Source organism: Chionomys nivalis, chromosome 1 (assembly GCF_950005125.1).
Source record: "Chionomys nivalis chromosome 1, mChiNiv1.1, whole genome shotgun sequence".
Lineage (NCBI taxonomy): Eukaryota > Metazoa > Chordata > Mammalia > Rodentia > Cricetidae > Chionomys > Chionomys nivalis.
In genome coordinates, this window is record NC_080086.1 from 142,178,656 (window position 1) to 142,184,000 (window position 5,345).

The 5,345-nt window shown below is 44.5% G+C and overlaps 1 pseudogene; it reads right to left on the reverse strand.

Moving 5' to 3' along the window:
- Nucleotides 1-4,436: 4,436 nt before the first annotated feature.
- LOC130885830 (ubiquitin-like protein 5) lies at nt 4,437-4,758 on the reverse strand (annotated as a pseudogene).
- Nucleotides 4,759-5,345: the final 587 nt, after the last annotated feature.

Here is a 5,345-nt window from a genome sequence, read left to right on the forward strand (position 1 = left end):
GTTCCAGGCCACTGCAGCAATGCAGGCTCGGTACAGCCCAGGCCTAATCTAACTGGAGTAGCCAGAGTAGAGCTGGGCAGGCCCGGGAAGATGCAGATGCAACATTCACCCATGAGTCTTGCTCTTCCGCTCAGGGCCTTCTCCTTGCAGGCATCAAGAGTCAGTTTTAAAGCTGCAAACCCTGTTGCAAGAAGAATGGAGTTTCAGCAGCGGCATTTGCTTTGTTTGGCTTGCTGAGGGAGATTATCAGTTTGCTGTTTCTGCTCCCACCGCACCCTCTGACTCACCCCGTGGGCTGTAGGCGTATTCTGCACCTCAGAGCACCACACTAAAATAAATTTCTCCTTTGCCTGCAAACATCTCTTTTTAAGTAGTGCGTTCAGTTGGTATTAATTTATATTTTTATGGTTTGCCTGTTTGTTTTAGACAGAAACTCACTATAGCTTCCATCGCCCAGGCTGGCCTGGAACTCACACTGGATCACAGGCTAGATTTGAACCCATAACAACCCTCCTGCTTTTATCCCTCAAGTCCTAGAATCACAGATGTAATTTGCCATATAGGTTTGTTGTATCGCTGGAGAAAAACCCCTGGAGACTGTTGCTTTTAAAAGCAAAGAGGAATGAGAATTTGTGAATTTGACTTACAGACGTCATAAAACGTCACAGGCTACCTTGCTGAGTGAGGAGTATTACTATGAGGTAAAACCTGTTTGAGGGCCAGGAGACCTGAAATCTAGCCGAGCCCTTTTGCTTACTCTCTGGCAGACACTTTCACACATGCCTTGCATTTTCTCACCCACCCTAAATCCATTCCCCGTTATGGAATTTTAAACGTTTGTCCCAAGAGCAAATACTGGGGAGTTCTCAAGTAAATGAGGGAAGCAGAAGGCTTTGCTATACAGAAAGCAGTGAGAGCTGAAGCTGCAGAGCGCTTATTTTGGTTGCCTTGTTGCTATTGTGAGTCTGGGGCGAAGCTGAGCCTTATCAGGCCCTGGTGCTTATAAAGCACAATACTCTACTCCTTATAGTCCAGAGAGAAAATGAACCCTGCTGTGGGTTGTGTGTGTAAGAGCCCCAGAGGGTCATGGGTTTGAGCACTTGGGCCATTCTGACCACATTTTTCTTTAGGGAGATTAGAGGATATTTAAGAGGTAGGGACTTATGTGAGTTGTTGTGAGGAGGGTGGGTCTTAGGAGTTATAGATGGGCTCCACTTCTGCGGATCCTCCTCCTCCTCCTCCTCCTCCTCCTCCTTCTTCTTCTTCTTCTTCTTCTCTCTCTCTCTCTCTCTCTCTCTCTCTCTCTCTCTCTCTCTCTCTCTCTCTCTCTCCTCTCTCTCTCTCTCATTCCCTAAGATGTGAGTGGCCCCAGCTTCTTATACCCACTGCCATGAGCCCCACCATTCTTTTCCTGCCCCAATTGTCTCCATCAGGGCAGGAAATACTTTTTGACTAATGGAGGAGGGCCCAGCCCACTATGGGCAGCATCAGCCCTACTCAGGGAACTGAGCTGTGTAAGAATGGGGAGCTGAACAAACCTTGAATCACCAGCTAGAACACATCCTTGTTCATGAAGCTGCTTCTTGTCAGATATTCTATCCGAGAAGAGTATCGAATACAGAAGTCCATTACTCAAGTGTAGGATTAGAGTTTAAGAAGACATGCCGTGAGGCCACATGCTCAGAAAAGACACTTACCCATTTGGTATCTTTGTTTCTTTGTAACTAGTAAGTAATAAAAAAATGCCCGTTGGAAGAATGTCTCTTGAGGATACAAAATGTAACATATTCTTGGCCCTGACTTGAGCTCAACAAGGGGTAATTATTAAGTTTGACGTAAAACCCACTAATCTTACAGATTTTCTTCAGTCCCTGTTTCTTAATCACTGAGCTGAGTCTAATGATTTAAGACTCCTGTGACTGCCACTCAAACAGTATAATCAAGAATTTGTCTGATCTACACAACATGGTGCAGCTGTCATGTAGTGTTTGCCTAGGCGCCTCCTAAGATGGATTTTCTTTCATTCCAAAATTTGCATGTATGAAGACAGACTCATAGTTTTCTTTCCTGGATGTGCTTCATATATATTGTGATGGCTTATTTTAATTTTAAGCTTTCTACACAAGGGAAGACCGAACTTCAACTGAGGAGTTGCCTCCATCATACTGTGTGCCTGTGGGCACATCCCTGGGAAGTTCTCTTAGTTTCTGACTGATGGAGGTGGGCACAGCCTGGTGTGGGCAGCATCATCCCTATGCAGGGACCTGAGCTCTGTAAGAACAGGGGCTGAGCAACACCCTGGAAGCAAGCCAGCCACCAGCTTTCCTCCAGTTTCCTGCCTCTGCTTGGGTGCATGAGTCACCCCTGTCCTGATTCCCTTCAATGACGGGGCTGGGACGTGTAAGTCAAATAAAACCCGTCCTTCTCAAGTTGCTTTTGGCCACAGTGATTGCCATAGCAACAGAAAGCCAACTAGGACAGACACACACACATTGTTCTTTATATTATAGTTTGTTTCAATTATTATTACACTTTTCTCTCTTACTGAATAGCAGCCTCACCCCCACCTTGCACATACATACAATTTGAAAATCATTTCAGCTGAAATGCTGGCTTTCCATAACAAGCAGTAGGCATTAAGGTCACAGAGGGACAGGCATCCTGGACAGCTACCTTCACCCACCAACGTGGCCAGAGACAATTCCGATTCGTGCTGTATAGAATGGGCTGCTTCTTTGGGTCATGCAGAGTTGGGATAGTAAAAGTGCAAGCAGCTAACAGCAAACCTGTGACTACCAAATTCATGAACAGCAAGATTCCCAGACCGCCGGAGGGCCCAGGACATCTGCAAGCAGAGAATGGTCCTCTTTCAAAGGAAACAAGCTGTTGGCTTTAAGGGCCTGCAGTCCTTTGTGAAACTGTTGCTCATTAAAACATAGAAAACAGTCCATGGCTCAGCCTGGTAGGGTCAGCTTTGCCGGAATGGATGAAGCCTACACTCATGGGTTTGGGCTAGGTAACTCGGGAATCCCACCAGCCTGAACTGAAGTCAGGTAGTGTGATGGCGTGTCCCTGCATTGCTGTGTACAATCTTTCCTCAAAATGGGATCACAGAAACATTTCACTTAATCTACCATACTTATGGTGAGAAGTAACATTATTTGTGTTTGGAATATCATAACTACTCCACTCCACTACTCTGCAACATTGTTCCTCTCTGAGCTATAGCTTCACAGTTGGTCAAGAAGAGCCAGTGCAACAATTTCAGTTGAGTGTCCTTGGCTGGTGAGACTTTGTGCTTGCTACTAGATGCTCTCTGGTTCTACCAGAACTGTTGCAATACATGTTATTCTCATTCCACTCTCCGATTTGAATTTGGGCAGAGCCTTTAAGCTTCTGTTGACTAGCAGAGGGCTTGCAAGTGAAAGCCCCACACTTGAAACAGAAGAAAGTCATGTTGAGAGCTTAGGCGAATCCATAGTGACAGTTCAAGGTGCTTACATGAAGATGGCAAAGGGCACAGGGTGGTGCTGACCAGGCCAGGCATTCTAGTGATGCAGAAACGGTTGTCATCCCGAATTGCTGCGTAAACTGCACACCAGATCAGAAGAGCCAATCACAATTAAGAGGATGCAGCTAAGATCGTGCCATTGTTTTGTGGCATATAAATCAGGAGGACAAGAATTACCATCCTGGAACCTAAGAAACACTGCCCCCATGGTACTGTGTGACAAAGACAATCCTTGGATTCAGTTGGCACTCCACTTTCCCACCTGATCTGTGCCCCAAAACTAAAGGGATGTATGTGAGAGTAAAAAATATTGGGATTACCTTTTCTATTTTTAACTTTATAATGTATCAATATGTTCCAGATAACTTTGCATATCAACACACACACACGCACATATATATTCCATATATAAACTCTTTCTAAAGATTCCATAATGTCCCTTTGTATTAATTTACTGTAATTTTCCAAATCGCCCGTCGATAAATGGTCACCTTAATTGTTTCCAGTTTTCTATGTTATAAACAATACTGCAGTTGCTATTACCTTTTAAAGTTATAATATTGACTTCTCATTTATCTAGTTTTTGTAATTTTAATTTTCCATATCTTCAAAAGCATTGGGGGACCGTTAACAAGTTTTAAACTTTGTGACTTGTGTCGCTTCATTTTTAATTCTTTCATATTCACAAATTTGCATGTTTATAGGACATTTGTACTTCCTTTTTTCTGAGCTCCTGGCTCATTCACCTGTGCATTTTCCTAACAGAAATAACAGTGACTGGAAATAACCTATATATTTAGTACAGTTTCTTAAACTTTCAAGCTTGTTTATTCCAAAGCATTTTTAAGGATGGAAGCATTCACTATAGCTAATCTATTTGACTAGTTTTGCTTTTTTTAAGATTTATTTTTTTATTTTTGCAGCACTGAAGTTTTTATTCATGTGAATTGTTAAAAATGGGCATCTATACCCGTGTCAAATGAGGGTGGGAGAGGAAGGCAGGGTAGGCAAGGAGAAGGAATTCCCGTCTGGTAATAAAGCTCCAGGTTCATCCCATCATGGATTTCATAATCTCCCAGAGACACGTGGTCCTTAAAAATCGTGTACCACTTTTTAAGAACAATCTTATTTCACCGGGTGCCAGTTTGGGCCGCTATCAGTTTCTTCAAGTCCCCGATGGTGTCATCGGTGTTGCACTTGATGCGGACTTTCTTTCCTAGACGATCGTTGCAAACCGCCTCAAACATTGTGGCTGGACCTACGCCGGGTAGGGGGAGAGGAGGGAAGGCAGCAGAGACAGCACTTTGCGGGTCGCCCAGACACCCAAGGACCTTTCCAGAGTTAAGTTCTTTGGTCACGCTACACCGAACACCGGACACAAATCCACCGCAGCCCTGGTCCAGGGTCTCAATGGTGCGGACGCTAGTCAGTCGCGTCTTCTGCCCCTTAACTCCCGCAGGCCCAGCCCCGCCTTAAGATTTATTTATTTATTATGTATACAGTGTTCTGTCTGCATGGATGTCTGCACGCCAGAAGAGGGCACCAGACCTCATTACAGATGATTGTGAGCCACCATGTGGTTGCTGGGAATTGAACTCAGGACCTTTGGAAGAGCAGCTAGTGCTCTTAACCTCTGAGCCATCTCTCCTCAACAAGCCTGAAAGGAAATGTACAAACGTATTCATGGGTAGTGAAGTTATAGGTGTTTTTCAGGTTCTCCTTCAGTTACTGCTTCTCAGAACCCTGACAAAGTATGTTTACCTCTGTGATCACGGAGATGGGAAGCACAGTTTTGGATCTGTGGCTGACCTCTGCACTTGTGTGGTTAGGGGGT